General features: G+C 34.4%; 1 long non-coding RNA gene across 2 annotated transcripts in view; it reads right to left on the bottom strand.

Annotated features, from left to right (window-relative positions):
* LOC116278119 (uncharacterized) overlaps positions 1–17,832 on the bottom strand; it is a 32,792-nt gene that overhangs the window by 7,062 nt on the left and 7,898 nt on the right. Inside the window, exons 4-6 of one of the 2 annotated variants that reach the window (XR_012067081.1) lie at positions 11,787–11,949; positions 11,120–11,239; positions 10,899–11,031 (exon numbers count right to left, since the gene is read on the bottom strand). This is a non-coding gene — a long non-coding RNA (uncharacterized lncRNA). Of the gene's footprint in view, positions 1–10,898; positions 11,032–11,119; positions 11,240–11,786; positions 11,950–17,832 lie in introns of those variants that run through there. The other variant, XR_012067082.1, reaches the window with a different exon arrangement.

Below are 17,832 nucleotides of genomic sequence, written 5' to 3' on the forward strand. Positions count from 1 at the left end.
AACATAACGTCATTTGCAGCAACATAGATGTTACTGGAGAATGTCATTCTAAGTGAAGTAAGCCAGAAAGAGAAAGAAAAATACTATATGAGATCACTCATATGCGGAATGTAAAAAACACAACAAAACATAAATGCAAAACAGAAACAGACTCATAGACATAGAATACAAACGTGTGGTTGCCAGGGGGATGAAGGGTGGGAAGGGACTGGGATTTCAAAATGTAGCATAGATAAACAAGATTGTACTATGTAACATGGGGAAATATAGACAGGATCTTGCAGTGGCTCACAGTGAAAGAAAATGTGACAATGAATGTATGTATGTTCAAGTATAACTGAAAAATTGTGCTGTACACTGGAATTTGACACACCATTGTAAAATGACTATAACTCAATAATAAGAAAAAGTTTGAAAAATAGAAACTGAGAGGATGGAATAATATATTTTATGCAAATGGAAATGATATGAAAGCAGGAGTAGCAATACTTATAACAGATAATATAGATTTTAAAACTAAGGCCACAAAGGGAGATAAAGAAGGACAGTATATAATGATCACAGGAGCAATACAAGATGAAAATATTACACTCCTTAACATATATGCACCCAATATAGGAGCACTTAAATATATATATAAAAAAATACTAACAGACATGAAGGGAAAAGTTAATAAGAATACAGTCAAAGTAGAAGAATTTAACACCATACCAACATTTTTGGGCAGGTCTTTCAGATAGAAAATCAATAAGGCAATGGAAATACTAAATGATACATTAGAACATTTGTAAATGGTTGATATCTGTAGGACATTTCATGCCTCCAAAACAGAATAAACACTTTTTTTTCAAGTGCTCTTGGATCATTTCCTAGGAAAGACCACATAGTCAGGCACATAAGTAACCTCAAACAAATTAAGGAGATAGAAATTATTCCAATCATCTTCTCTGACCACAATAGCAGGAAACTATAAATCAACCACAGGAAAACAAATGAGAAAAAATGACAGCACGGAGAATAAACAGCATGCTAGTAAAAAAGCAATGTGTCAACGACGGAATCAAAGAAGAAATTTAAAAATACCTTGAGACAAATGACAATACAAATACGACCAGACAAAATCTATATCTTGCCGCAATAGCAGTCCTAAGAGGGAAGTTCAAAGAGATAGAGATCTTCCTAAACAAACAGACAAACAAACAAACAAAAAACCAAAACTCAAATAAATAACCTCACCTACCACCTAAAATAATTAGAAAAAAAAAAAGAAAAAACAAAACCCAAAGTACAAGAAGGAAAGAAATATTAAAGATCAGGGGGGAAAGAAATAAAACATAGATTAAAGAAACAATAGAAGAAATCAATCAAAGCAAGAGCAGGTTTTATGAAAGACTAAAAAAAATTGACAAACCTCTGGCCCAGCTCACCAAGAAAAGAGAGCACACACAAATAAACAAAATAAGAAATGAATGGTGAGATTACAACCAACACCACAGAAATACAAACAATTCTAAGAGAATATTATGAACACCTATGTGGCAAACAATTGGACAATTTAGAAAAAATGGAAGTTTCTAGAAACATACATCCATCAAACATCCATCAAAACTGCATCAAGAAGAAATAGATCATACAAACAGACCAATCAGTAGAAGTGAAATAGCATCAACAATTAAAAAACTGCCTGCAAACCAAAGTTCAGGACCAGATAGCGTCACTGAGGAATTCTATCAAACATACAAAGAGCTCATGCCAGTTCTTCTCAAACTCTTCCAAAAGATTAAAGAGGAAGGTATACTCCCAAGTTCATTCTATGAAGCCACAATTACTCTGATAGCAAAGCCAAAGACATTAACAAAAAGGAAATCTATAGGCCAATGACTTTGATGGATATAGACACAAAAATACTCAATAAAAAGTTGCAAAGTCCAACAACACTTAAAAAAGATCATACACCATGATCAAGTTGGATTCATCCCAGGGACAAAGGATACATAAATGAATCCATGTGGTACACCACATTACCAAGAGAAAGGATAAAAATCACATGTTTATCTGAATAGATGCAGAAACAGCATTTGATAAAATTCAACAACCTTTTATTATAAAAACTCTTATCAAATTGGGTGTAGAGCAACATATCTCAACATAGTAAAAGCTACTTATGACAAAACTACAGCCAGTATAATACTCAATGGTGAAAAGTTGAAAGCCCTCCCACTAAAATCTGGAACAAGAAAAGAATGTCGTGTCTCACCACTTCTATTCAATATAGCATTGGAAGTTCTAGCCATAGCAATTAGACAAGAAAACTAAAACAGTTCCAAACTGGAAGAGAAGAGGTAAAATTGTCATTATAGATGGATGACATAATACTATATATAGAAAACACTAAAAGCTCCACACAAAGACTACTAGAGCTGATAAAAGAAACTGGCAAGGTAGCAGGATACAAGATTAACATCCATAAGTCAGAGGCATGTCTTTACACTAACAATGAAATATCAGAAAAGGAAAGTAAAGAAGTAATTCCTTTTAAGACTGTATAAAAAAGAAACAAAACTTAGGAATAAATCTGACCAAGAAAGTTGAAGTCTTATATGTGGAGAATTACAAAATGCTAAGGAAATTAAAGAGGATTTAAAGAAATGGAAAGATATCCCATGTTCTTGGATTGGAAAAATTAATATTGTTAAAATGACCATATACCCAAAGCAATCTACAGATTTAATGTGATTCCTATCAAATTACCCAGGAAATTTTTCACAGAACTAGAACACATCATACTATAATTTATATGGAATCAAAATAGACACAGAGCTGCCTAAGCATTACTGAAGAAAAAGAACAAACCTGGAGGAATAATCCTTCCAGGCTTCAGACAATACTACAGAGCTACACTAATCATATCAGCATGGTTCTGGAACAAAAACAGGCATATGGATCAATGGAACAGCATAGAGACCCCAGAAATAGTTCCACAAACTTTTGGTCAATTAATCTTTGACAAAGGATGCAAGAACATACAATGGAGTAAAGACAGTCTCTTCTGCCAGTGGTATTGGGAAAACTGGACAGCTGCATGTAAATCAATGAAGTTAGAATACTCCCTCATACCATACACAAAAATAAATTCAAAAAGACTTATAACTTTAAACATAAGACAAGATACTATAAACCTCTTAGAAGAAATCATAGGCAAAACATTATCCTACATAAATCTCAGTAATGTTCTCCTGGATATTCTACCCAAGCAATAGAAATAGAAGCAAAAATAAACAAATGGGACCTATCTAATTAAACTTATAAGTTTTGTCACAACAAAGCAAACCATAAACAAAACAAAGAGACAACCTACAGAATGGGAGAAAATATTTGTAAAAGATGAATTTGACAAGGGCTTAATCTCCAGAATATTTAAGCAGCTCATACAACTTCATAAGAAAAAAACATAACCAATTAAAAAATGGGCAGAAGACCTAAGCAAGCAATTCTCCAATAAAGACATACAAATGGCCAAAATGCACATGAAAAAATGCTCAATATCAGTAATTATCAGAGAAATGCAGGTCGAAAGTACAGTGAGGTATCACATGACAACAGTCTGAATGGTCATCATTCAAAAGTCCACAAAGAGTAAATTCTGGAGAGGATTTGGAGGAAAAGGAATCCTCTATATCATTGATGGGAATGTGGTTTGGTGCAGCCATTGTGGAAAACAGTATGAAGAGTCCTCAAAAGACTAAAAATACACTTACCATCTTATCCAGCAATCCCATTCCTGGGCTTATGTCCAGAGGGAATCTTAATTCAAAAAGATACATGCACCCCAATTTTCATAGCAGCACTATTTACAATAGACAAGACATTGAAACAACCTACATGTCCACTAACAGATAACTGGTAAGAAGTTGTGGTGTATTTATACAATAGAATACTACTCAGTCATAAAAAAGAATACAATAATGCAATTTGCAGCAACTTGGTTAAACCTGGGAAATGCCATTCTAAGTGAAGTAAATCAGAAAGAAAGAAAAATTCCATATGATATCACTTAAATGTGGAATCAGAAAAAAAGGCAAACTTATTTACAAAACCAAAACAGACTTATTTACAACACCAAAACAAACTCACAGACATAGTAAACAAACTTATGGTTACCAAGTGGTTAAGGATGTGGAAAAGGATAAATTAGAGTTTGAGATTTGCAGATACTAATTACTATGCATAAAATAGATAAACAAGTTTATACTGTATAGCACAGAAAACTCTATTCATATATTGTAGTAACTTATAGTTAAAAATAATATCAAAATGAAGATATGTTGTTCCTATATGATTGAAGTATTGTGATGTACACCAGAAATTGACACAACATTGTAAACTGACTATACTTAAATAAAAATATATTTTTAAAAATGGGGAGAAGACAGGCATTTCTTCTAAATAGACATTTCTCCAAGGAAGACATACAGATGGCTAACAGGCACATGAAAAAATGCTCAGTATCACTAATTATTAGGGAAATGCAAATCAAAAATACTATGAGGTTTCACCTATTACCAGTCAAATGGCCATCATTAAAAAGTCCACAAATGATAAATGCTGCAGAGGATGTGGTGAAAAGGGCACCCTCCTACACTGTTGGTGGGAATGTCAATTGGTGCAGCCACTTTAAAGGACAATATGGAAGTTAATTTAAAAATTACTAGTTAACATGTGATCCAGCAATCCTACTTCTGGGCACATATCTAGAGAAAAATATAATTCAAAAAGACACATGCACCCCAATGTTCACAGCAGCACTATTTACAACAGCCAAGACATAGAAACAACATAAATGTCCATTGATAGATGACTGGATAAAAAATTGTGGTAAATTTTTACAATGGAATCCTACTCTACTACATATATATATATGTACTTGTATATATATAGTGTATATATATAATATCACTTGCAGCAACATGGATGACCTGGAGATCATCATTATAAGTGAAGTAAGCCAGAAATAGAAAATGTCTACATTTATAAGTGGAATCTACAAAAAAAAAAAAAAAAAAGACACAAATGAGCTCACCTGCAAAACAGAAACAGACTGACAGACATTGAAAACAAACTTATGGTTCCCAGGGATGAAAGGGAGTGGTAAAGGATAAATTGGGAGTTTGAAATTTGCATATACTAAATACTATATATAAAACAAATAACAAGTTCATACTGTAAAGCACAGGGAACTATTCAGTATCTTTCAGTGACCTATAATGAAAAAGAATATGAAGACAAAAATATATATGTATATGTATATATATGACTGAAATATTATGCTGAACAGCACAAATTACACAAAATTGTAAACTGACTATATTTCAATTACAAAATGCATAAACATAAGAGAATAGCATATGAAATACAATTTAGGGACCTGTGGAAATTATTGAAGAACTGGAGAGACCAGCTTCAGTTAGATTAAGTCGAGAGGCTTCTATTACCTTTTCACAGATAGACCAAATGAAGATACAAAGCAGACAATAGTAACTAATGTTTGGAGACCACAGAGAAAATGGAGAGGGGTTAGGCTGGGGCCACTGTTCAGTACATAAGTCTCATGGGCCTCTGGCTTGTGCTTCTGAATTGTATGTCCTATGCCTTTTAATGAACATCTGAGTTGTACAGAGATGAGAGAGGTTACAACTGCAGACCCTGAATTCACCGTGAATCCTGTTTAGTCCTGCAGTATTCTGAGCATTGCTGGAAGGCTGTCTGTCATTTTAGTAATAACAGATTTATAACTTCAATTTATTGAGCATTTGCTATATAGAAGGCACTTTACATATCAACTCACTGGAATTCTTAAAATTCCTAAATAATTGTTGAGTCATTTCACAGATGAGAAACTTGACATTTGTATCAGGCTAATCTATCCACAGTTATGGTTAAGAATCAGCAGTTTGTTGACACTGTCTGCCTTATGCACTTAAAATTGGTGAAAATTACAGCTTTGTTACGTGTTCTCAAAATTTATAATAACCAATAAAGAGTCATGACTTTATTTGAGCATGTCCAGGGTATTTCACACTATACCTCAGGTGATAATTTTGTCAATAAACATTTGTTGTTTTCCAGTGTCTATATATTCCTGATTGTATCTGAAGGATATAAATAAGTCAGCACAGAAACAGCAAACAAGGTCTGAGCCAACTGTACACAAAGTCCCCTTGCCCAGCACCACCATGTCAAATCTCTGCACACAGAACTGGTCAGGGAAGCCCCATCAGAACCCGAGCATCTGTGAACTTTTACAAAGTAGTGACCTGAAGGAAGTAGTGTGGATGTCCATCAAGAATTACAGGCCTTGGTGGATTCATCCCAGAGAAAATTCTTCAGAGATGTGGTGCTAGAAAACTTCAGCCATCTGGTCTCAGTGAGTCTGTCAACAATGACTTCTTTACTTAAGTATCCAGACAAGCTTCCACATACCTCAGACCTCAATCAGCCCCGATTCATGTCTGGTCAAAGCAACGACAGCTGTCTGAAGATGTTTACATCTAGTTTGTCCATCACTACACTGGTGCCTTCCTGATCATAATTCTTGTACTCAGTTCTTTCTTGTATCCAATCTCTAAGACACAAAACAGTGCTGGAAAGTCAGTGATTATTTCTTGCATGAATGAGTAAGTGAATTAAAGATTTACTAAGTAAGTGTAATACTCTAAGCATTAAGCTGTGCAAATTAAAATAACATCGTAGAAAGAGCAGACATTTCCCTTTTCTACATAGAACTTAGATTGTTCTGGTGGAGCTAACATTTATTGGATTGTTTTTGACAAAAAAAAATAGTTCAATCAACTGTGGAGTCATCTAGTTCCTTTCTAGTTGAAAACACTGAGCATTCTTCACTCTGTCTTTGCTCTCAGTTCTCTCTGCACTGGCAACAAAAGAGTCTCACTATCTTGTCTTGGAATCAGAGTGATCTTTCTCCTCTGGTGAAACCGTGAATGTTTTCAGTTTTCAAGATGTTTTTCTTCCAGCAGATATTCCTTATGGCTTAGTGTAGACTGAGCTGGAAATAAAAATCAACTCCCAGCTTCTCTCTGGAAGGAGCTAGACTGCACATCTATCTCATGTGCTGACCTTCCCAGCTGCTGTCTAAAGTCTACGTTCTAACTCACTCCTCTCTTTGGAAGCTGGCAGGGCCCTCTGGGAGCTTGAGCTGGCAGGGGGGTAATCTCTGCAGCTTCTGCCCCTCACTTGCCCCAGCAAAAACTACCAGGGCCCAGCTTCTCCCTGGAAGGAGTCTGACTGCACATCCAGCACTCAGACTTTTCCAGCTACTGCCTGACTCTTTGTCCTCTAGCTTGTATGACACTTAGAGCAAATGGAGCCCAGCACTCATTAGTCTTCTGGAGTCTGCAGAGAACAAAGTGGCAGTTCCTCATGGCCCTGCAGGCTTTCCCACAACTCCCCCTACCCCGAATTGCTCCAGCAATAGAGATCAGCTCCTAGCTTCTCTACAGACAGTGTCAGGCTACACATGCAATGCCCCAGCTTGTCCAGTTGCTGCCTGAGGGCTGGCTTCTAATTTGCTTCTCTTGGGGCACTGACAGTACCTCAGTCTCCTGGGGGTACCTAAAAAAGGCACTATGAGTAAGAACAAGGTTTGAGAGGTACCTAGAAACTCTGGCTGGGCTGACTTGTGCCAAACATTTCTGACATAAGGCAAGACTCCGAAGATTGGGAGAGGAGGCTATTTGGTCTAAGGCAAATAAACTAACATGGAGTCAAGAAAAATGAAGAAACAATGAATATATCCTAAGAAAAAAACAAAACAAAATGAAAACAAAGATACACTCCAAGAACAATGACTGTATGATATGGAGATAAGCGATATACCCAACAGAAAATTCAAAATAGTGTTCCTAAAGATTCTTTCTGAGGTCAGAAGAGTAAAGTATGAAAAAAAAAAGGGGGGGAGAATAAAATCATGTGAAAATAGTTTAAAGGAATTATGTTACATTATTCAGTCCAAAGACAAAACATTGGAGGACCAAGAGGAAGAGAGAAAGAAGCAGAAAAAATATAGAAATAAATCGTATCTGAATTTTGTTCCAAACCTGAGGAATAAAGCAGACATCCAGGTCCAGAAACCCCAAAGGACATCAAGTAAGAGAATTCAAAGTGAATCACATCAAGACACACTATAATCAAATTGTCAGAATTTCAAGACAAATAGAGACTGTTGAAAGCAGCAAGAGAAAATCAACTTGTTATATAAATACAGGGTAATTCCCATAAAACTACCACTTGATATTTTCAGGAGAAATTTTGGAGGCCAGAAAAGACTGGGATAACATAAGCCAAAATATTGCAAGGTAAAGAAAAACTGCCAACTAAGATTGCTACACCTGTCCACAAAAGAAAAAAAAAAAAAAGAAAAAAGAAAAAGAGAGAGACAGAGAAAGAATTTCTCAGACAACCATACCTAAAGGAATTTAGCAAGAACTTTCTTAAAAGCAATGTTAGAGGGAAGTCTTCAAGTTGGAAGAAAAGGATACTAAACAGCAACTCAAGAGCAGAAGACAAACTGAATCTTAATGGTAAAGTTAAATATATACAGAATAACAGAATACTCTATTACTATAATGGTGGTAACAAATTGCTACTAATACTACTATAAAAGTTAAAAGATGAAAGATTTAAAATAACTATAACTAAATTAGATTGCCAGATACATAATAGAAGTAGATGTATGTAAACTGTGATATCAGTAGCATATAATATGAATGGAGAGATAGAGGCGTCTTATGTGCAAGTGAAATTAAGTTGCTGTCAACTTAAAATAGGCTGTTATAACTAACAGGTATTGCAAACAAGCCCCTCGGTAACCACAAAGAATATACCTGTGGTAGAGAACAAAAAAAGAGAAAAGAAATAAAAACTTATTAATACCAAAAACAATGGAACACATAAGACATGAAAAGAAAATGAGAGAAAAACTGCAAGACAAACAGAAAACAGTTCAAAAATGACAACAGTAAGTCATTCTTGATCAAACATTATTTTAGCTGTAAATGGGCTAAACTCCCTTATAAAAAGATACATAGTGGCTGAATGGATTAAAAAGCCAAGCTCCACCTATATGCTGTCTACAAGAATTCATCTTAGATTTAAGGACACACATAGGCTGAAAGTAAAGTGATGGTAAAAGATATTCCATGAAAAGCTGACCGAAACAAAGCAGGAGTGGCTATTATACTTGTCCCAGACAAATGTGATGTTTAGCCAAAAATGGGACAAAAAATGTATTATGTAATTATAAACATGTCAATTCACTAGGAAGTTATAACAATTGCAATTATTTATACACATCTAATATCAGATCATCTTAATATATAAAGCAAACATTGACAGATCTGAAAGGAGAAATTTAATGCAATACAATAGTAAGCATTTCTATATCTGATTATCAACAGTGGATAGAACATTGAGACAGAAATCAATAAACAACCAGTGGACCTAAACAACACTTTAGACAAATGGACCTAACAGACATACACAGAACTTTTCATCCAGTTGCAGAATAATTCACACTCTTTTCAAGTGAAAACAAAACATTCTCCAGGATAGATCACATGTTATGTCACAAAAGGGACCTTACAAATTGAGGAAGATTGACATCATACCAAGAATCTTTGTTGCACCATGAAATGAAACTAGAAATCAATTACAGCACAAAATTAAAAAACTCCACAAATACGAGGAAACTAAATAACACAATCTCAAATACCACTGGGTCAAAGGCAAAATCAAGAGAACTGCTGATTATAAAATTTGAATTTGAGAAGTCATAACTCACCTCTTCTCTCTAAGACTTTTAGATAAAACTAGACTCATCACAAGGCAGATGTCTGTTATTTATGACTTATTAACTGTGACTAATGGCAAATTATACCTCTACATGGAACAGAACACCTCTCATGTGAAACATTTTCCTAAGTGCTTAGGAGTATTGATTTTTCAAACTGAGGTCATGTTTAAAGTGTTCTGTATAGAAATCAGTGAATTAATTGTCAATGTCTATTACTCACTTCAATCACAGAGAATTCAGATGCCCAGCCCTGCACATGACTGAACAGGATTCATGCAGCTCTTGGGGTTAGCAGGTGCAGATTCTCTAATAACTACACACATCAGATGTCCATTACCAGACGTGTGGACAAAGTCAGCATCACAAGCCTGTCGCTCCAGGGATTTCTACACTGAAAGATGGCCCTAATCTGGCCCTCCAGTGACCTGAGTTCTCCCATTTCTTTCTGTCTTCTTTCTACCTCTCAGCTTTGATGGTCATACAGCATTGCTTCTTCAGGGTCGCACTCACTCTCACAGGTCTGACAGTAACAGAATCTTCCAATAAGGTTCAGGTATTTCAGTCCTTCAAAGATTTCCACAAGATCCTATGTGCTGCTCTATCTACTGCAGTTTCTCTCATCAACATACAGCCATATTTAAGGAAAAAATAAAATTTATACATTGTTTTCCAGTGTTTAAATGTGAACGAAGTTTTCTTACAAAATTAAAACTGGGTGGATTTGTACAAGAGGGAAGATAATTATGTTATTTAAAATTGGCAGCCATTTTCAGAGGATGCAGTTACTAATCAAAACTATGACACTGAATTCAGGTCAGATCGCTGACCCCTCACTATCCTCCATGCTCCACACTCACAGGAGCCCTGCTGTTGTCCCCTGTGCCTCCTGCACCTGTGCTGTGTTCAGCTGACCTCATTCTGACACATACGCCAGCACAACTAGAGAGTGAGCCTCTGCTTCTTCAGTCTCCCTCCACTGTGTCCACTATATGACTAATGCACATCAGAAGCCAATCAGCCATGAGTGAGGCATCTTTCCCCTGTGCCGAAGGGACTGAGACAAAGACAGCCGTTCTCATATTGGTGTAATGTGAAGACTTTCAACAGCACAAATACTGGGAAGGAGAATATTCAACTTCTGGGCCACAAAACATCTCAGGGACCTAGGGAAACATAACCAGAGCCCTTTAAATCTTTTATTACTTCTTGGTTTTATAGAGAAGATTCAGGCCTGTGGAGAAGCCTGCTTACCTACTGGCAACAGAGAAAGAGGAAGGACCTGCTTCTCTGTGATTGAACTGTCAGGATCACAGCTAACCTCCATCAGTCTCTGGATTTTCATTTACAAAAAGTTCAAGCACTAAGACACAACTGAAAAAGGAGAAAGAAGCCAAGGCATTTTATAGTTTTCCACAATACCCAGGCTCACCTGCCACAAATCCCCTAACCATCACCTGGCACTGTGCTCTAAGAGAAACAGAGACCATTTCTCCTCTCCCAGATTCAGAACTAATATGGCTTTACATGCGGCTGCTCATATAGAAAATATGAATTCTCTTAATTTACATACAAGTAAATAAATTCATTGAATTTTATATGTTAATGAGTCCATGCTACTTAGAGTCTTACTCAATTCCCCCAATCCTGAAACCCAGGAGGCCCTGATTAACACATGTGTATTTCACTCTCCACCTCTATGGAAGCCTCTCTGAAATTACTCAGATTTACTACTCTTTGTTTATTCACTGATTCTCCAGTATCCAACTCAACCCTCTGGAAACCTCATTCCCTCCCTATCTACCCTGCCCCTACCCCTCAGGATACACTTATCCTCACACATCCTGCCTCTACTATGTAGGGTTTTAAGTAATGTCACTTCCTCAACAATGGCTTCTGTCCCATGTAATTGGTTACTTACCAAGGAACTTATGAATTTACTCCATAAGAGTAGTTTAATTAGTAATTAGTACTCCATGCTGAAGAGTTCAGTGACATCCAAAGCTCAAGTTTCTCAACATGTGTATCATAAATGGAACATCCCATATGTAGGTTTCACTGAATATGTCACTACTTCATGAGTCCTGTAATACAAATGGTAAATCACGATTAATAGGAAGAAAATCAAAATAAGTCTGGTTGATGTATGTCTTCTTTTTAACAAAATATTTTCCATTTAATGAGGTAAATCAAGTAAACACAGTTATGGAACATATATTATGTCTATAGATTATTTCTTTTATTTTTTTAACAGTCTCAAAAGTAACTTTCTCAACTTTGCACAGAAGTGTCATTGTGGATTCTGTTTTTTCTCAGTACTGTAGAAAATCTGAAACAAAAAGTTCTGCGCTTGTCTTTATTTAAAATAACTTGTAATGTATCTGCATTCTCTCAGATTATGGGCCCAAGTGTGTCCATCTATGTCTTTCTACTATGGTCTGTCTTTGTCTACATGGTGCACATGGATGCTTCAGCCTCACCCCATGTTCTAGTGTATTCTCAGTGCTGTCCTGCCTGTGAACAGTTGTAAGCTGTTCTTCTGAGGGGGAGCAAAGTCTGTAATAACCTACATTGCAAAGTCTGTAATGACCTACATTGCCATACTGGTGACATCACCCCACAATATTTTTTATTTCATTTCTGATATCTTCTTTAACCCAATAGTTTATAAGGAGTATGCACATTAATTTTCACACATTTGTGAATTTTCTTATTTTCCTCTGTCATTAATTTTTGGTTTATACCATTATTGTCAGAAATGATACTTGATATGATTTCAATCTTCTTACATTTGCTGAGCCTTGTTTTGTGACTTAATAAAGGACCTACCTAGAGAATGTTTCTTGTGTGCTTGAGAAGAACGTGCGTTCTGTTGCTACTGGGCAGAATATTGTGCATATGTCTGTTAGGTCTATTTCTTTAAAGATGTAGCTCAAGTAAATATTTATTTATTTATTTTCTGTCTTTAAAAACACATAGACTGAGAGTGAAGGGACAGAAAAAGATACTTCAAACAAATAGGAAAAAAAGGGGTGAGTTACACCTAAAACAGTCAAAAATACATTAATCTAACAAAGGTCAAAAAAGGCAAAGAAGGTCATTATATATGATAGAGGAGTCAATCCATCCAAAAAATGTAACAATTATTAATGTTTATGCATCCAAAATCAGAGCAACTAAATATATGTATAGCAAAAACAAGCTAAAAGGCAGAATAAACTACAATATGATAATTGTTGAGAACTTTAACACCCCACTCTCCACAAGTGATAGATCATCCAGACAATAGTTCAATATAGGATCTGTTGATGTGAACAACACTGAAGATCAAATGGTCCTAACAGTCATATATGAAATATTCTGTCTAACAAAAGTTGAATATACATTCTTCTCAAGTGTACAAAATTTTTTTTCTAGACGAGACCACATATAATGTCATATATCAAATCTCAACAAATTCAAGACTGAAATTATATCAAATGTCTTCTCTGATCATAGTATAAAACTAGAAATCAGTAGGAGGAAGAAAACTGGAAAGCTAATGAACACATAGAAATTGATCAACACTCTCCTGACCAACTAATGTATCAAAGAATAAATTTAAGAGGAAATAACAAAGTGTCTTGAGACGGACTAAAATGGAAACAAAGCATACCAAAGCCCATGAGATATAGCAAAACCAATTCCGACAGGGTGGTTTATTACAATAAATGCCTAACTTAAGAAATAAGAAAGAGCTCAAATAAACAATCTTATTACAATAAATGCCTAACTTAAGAAATAAGAAATAGCTCAAATAAACAATCTTTCTTTCCTCCTCAAGGACCTGGAAAAAGACCGAACTGAGCCAAAGTTAGCAGAAGGAAGGACATAATAAAGATTACAGCAGAAATCAATGTGATAGACAAAACAACAGTAAAATTTAGCAATATTAAGAGCTAGTTCATTAAATAAATAAACAAAATTTTGAACTTTTTGCTACACTACACAAGGAAAAGGAGAGAGGAACAAAATCAACAAATTATAAATGATAGAGAAGACATTGCATCTCTACCACAGAAATAAGAAGGATAATAAGTTACTATGAACAACTACATGCAGATAAACTAGACAACCTAGATAAATGGAAAAAAATTCTTAGAAACATATCTAGCAAGAGGGAATCAGGAAGAAATAGAAAATCTAAATGAACCATTTACCACTGTGGAGAATAAATCTGTAATCAAAACTCTTCAAATGAAGGAAACCTCAAGATCAGATGGTTTCACTGGTAAATTTTACCAAATATGTAATGATTTAATGCCAATCCTCAAGTCTTTTAAAAAATAGACAAGGAAGGAAAATTCCCAAATTCATTTTACAAGGCTAGCATTGCTTTCAAACTGCCAGAGAAGAAAATTTAGGCCAATAACCCAGATGAATGTAGATTTTAAAATTCTGAATAAATACTAGCAAATCAAATAAATGTGATGCCATCGCATTAATAGAACAAAAGAAAAAATATAATGATCAATAGACACAGGAAAACACCAAACAGCCTAGGTATAAAATGAATGTAACTCAAGGCCACGGTTCAAAACATACTCAGTAGTGGAAGTCCGAAACTTTCGCCTAATGTCAGGAACAAGGCAAAGGAGCCCACCCCCACCGCTCACTCAGAAGAGTAATGAAAGTCCTAGCTGGAGCAGTCAGGTAAGGAGGAGACAGGAAAGTCATCAAAACTGGAAAATAAGAAGTGCAAATATCTCTAGTTTAAGATAACATGATTTTATCTATAGAAAGTCCTAAAAACTTCACCAAAATCCTGTTAGAACTAATCAGCATAATCAGTAAAGTTGCAGAATAAAAATTTTAAATGCAAAAATCAGTCATATCTCTATACACTGAAAATTACCTGAGGACTAAATTCATCCAAGGAGATAAAATATCACTCTATGAAATAAACTAAAAAATACAGACAAATGTAAAGTTATCCCTTGCCCATGAATTGGAAGAATTATATTGTTAAAATGTCCATCCTACACAAAGCCATATGTTGATTTAATTCCTATCAAAATCCAGTGGCATTTTTTAAAGTAGGAAAAAAAAAACAATACAAAAATGTATAAGGAAACACAAAAGACCTTATGCATACAATGTTGGAGATTTTGCACTCTATATCAAACTATAATATAAAGCTATAATAATCAAATTAGCATGGTACTGCCATAAAAACAATGGAATAGAAATGAGAGTCTAAATACAATCCCATGCATGTAAAGTCAACCAGTATTTGACAAGGTGGTCAGGAAGACTCAGTGGAGCAAAGACAGTCTTGTCAATAACTGGGCTTGGAGAATTTTATATTCACATGCCAAAGAATAAAATTAGACCTCTATCTAACACCACTCTGAAAATTAAATATAAATGAAAGAAAGTCAAATATAAGACTGGAAGTCATAAAATTCCTAGAAGAAAACAGTAAAAATCTTTTTAACACAGGTCTTAAAAATTATTTTTGATGATACTTTAAGCATAAACAACAATTAAAAAAATAACAAATGAAACTACATCAAACTAAAAATCTCCTACATGAGACAATCAACAAAATGAAAAGAGCCTATATAATGGGGAAAAAAATCTAAAAACCTTATAACTAATAAGGTGTTGATATCCAAAATACATATCACACAACTAAAAAGCATCAAAACAAATAACCCACTTAAAAGCTGTGCAAAACACCTAAAAATACATTTTTTTCAAAGAAAATACATGAATTTCCAACAAATACATGAAAATGTGCTCAACATCACAAAACATTAGGGAAACTAAAATCAAACACGCAAGGAGATATCGACTCAGGATTATTAGGATGAATTTATCAAAAAGACAAGAGGCTTACTATTAAATGCTAGCAAAGGTATGGAGAAAAGGGACTGTTTGTGTACTTTTGGTTGGCTTATGAGTTGGTTTGGCCTCTATGAAAAACACTAGAGAGGTTCCTCAACATTTAACAGGACTACCATATGACCCAAAATTTCTACATATGGGAAATGTATCTAAAATAATTGAAAGCATTTTGTTGAAGAGATATCTGCACCCATGTTCACAGCAACATTATTTATAATAGGCAAGAGATGATAATGACCTGCCTATCAACAAATGCTTGCATATAAAAGTTGTGCTATATTTAGACAATGGAGTATTATTCAGCAATATAAAGAAGGAAATTCTGCCATTGGTGACAATATGGATGGACGTTGAGGGCATCATGCTAAGTAAGAGAAGTCAGGCAGAGCAAGACAAATACTGTATGACCTGATTTATATGTGAAAAAAATAAACAAAAAGTAAAATATCACATTTTTGGTTACCAAAGGTGGGCAGTGGAAAGAGGGAGAATTTGATGTAGAAAGTCCAAACATACCAACGTCCAGTTATGGGATAAACAAGTATTGAAATGTTATGTACAACATGATGAATACAGTTAACATTGCTCTATGGTATATTTGAAAGCTGTTAAGCAAGTAGACCTTAAGTGTTCTCATTACAGGAAAATATATTTTGTTTCCTTTGTTTTTTGCATCTATATTAAAATGATGTATGTTAACTAATCTTATGTGATAATCATTTCACAATATATCAAGTCAAATCATTATAATATGCATTTGAATCTTAAACAGCACCATATTATATCTCAATAAAACCGGGGGTGGGTAGTTTATAACAGTTTTACAATAATTTTCTTGAAATTAAAAGAAAATCTTGAAACAAAAGATAATGGAAACACAACTTACTAAAACTTACAAGATACCATGAAAATAGTTATGAGTTTATTACAACAAATTAGTATGACAAGAAGAAAGAATTGCAAATAAACAACTTTACTTCTCAAGGGACTAGAGCAAAAGAAAAAAAAATCCCACTAAGTTCACATGTAGCAAAGAAATGAAATAACAAATGTGAGAGAATAAACAAAGACTGTAAATATTAGAAAACATCAATGCTAGAGTTTGTTTTTGAAATGGTAAAATTGACAAACTGAGCTATACTAACAAAGGGTAAAACAATATGCAAATGAATCAGAAATGAGAGGCGATATTATAACTGATGCAGCAGAAATACAACAGCTTATACGAGGTGACTATCAACAAATACACACAAACAACTTGGTTATGCTGGGAAAAATAAACTCAAAGAAATATAAAAACTACCAAAACTGACTAATAAACAAAACAGAAAATCTGAACAAACCAATGATGAATGAAAAGATTGTATCAGTAAAAAAATAAAAAATAAAATAAACATAAAAAGAGGCTAAGACCAGACAGTTTCTTTGGGATATTCAACCAAACATTTAAATAGAATTAATACAATCATCTCAAACTTTTTAAAAACATGAAGAGGAGGCATATTTGCAAACTCATTTGATGAGTCCAACATTACCCTGATACCAAAGGCAGAAAAGAACACTACAAGGAGGAAAAATAAAAAAACTAGCAAGTATTACTGATAAATATAGATGCAAGATTTCTCAATGACATATAAGCAAATCAAATTCAATGGTATATTGAAAAGATCATATACCATGTCAAGTGGAATTTATCCCTGAATCCAAGGACAATTCAGCCTATGTAAATCAAACATATGATGCATCACATTAATGAATGAAATACAAAAATCATATGGTAATCTCAATAGATGCAGAAAAACATGTGAAAAAATTAAACAGCCTTCCATAAACAAACAAACAAACAAACAAAACCTCAACAAATTGCTATACAAAGTAAGTAATTAAACATAATAAATGTCATACTGGACAAGTTCACAGTAAACATCATACTCAATGGTGAAGTGTTTTCTGACAAAAATATAAACAAAATAAGTTTGTGCACTCACCACTCATTTACCAAATAATACTGGAAGTCCTGGCCAGAGCAATTAGTCAAGATAAATACATAAAAGTAATCAAAATTGAAAAGGATTAAG

The sequence above is a fragment of the Vicugna pacos genome, chromosome 35 (genome assembly GCF_048564905.1).
Source record: "Vicugna pacos chromosome 35, VicPac4, whole genome shotgun sequence".
NCBI classification, from domain to species: Eukaryota; Metazoa; Chordata; class Mammalia; order Artiodactyla; family Camelidae; genus Vicugna; species Vicugna pacos.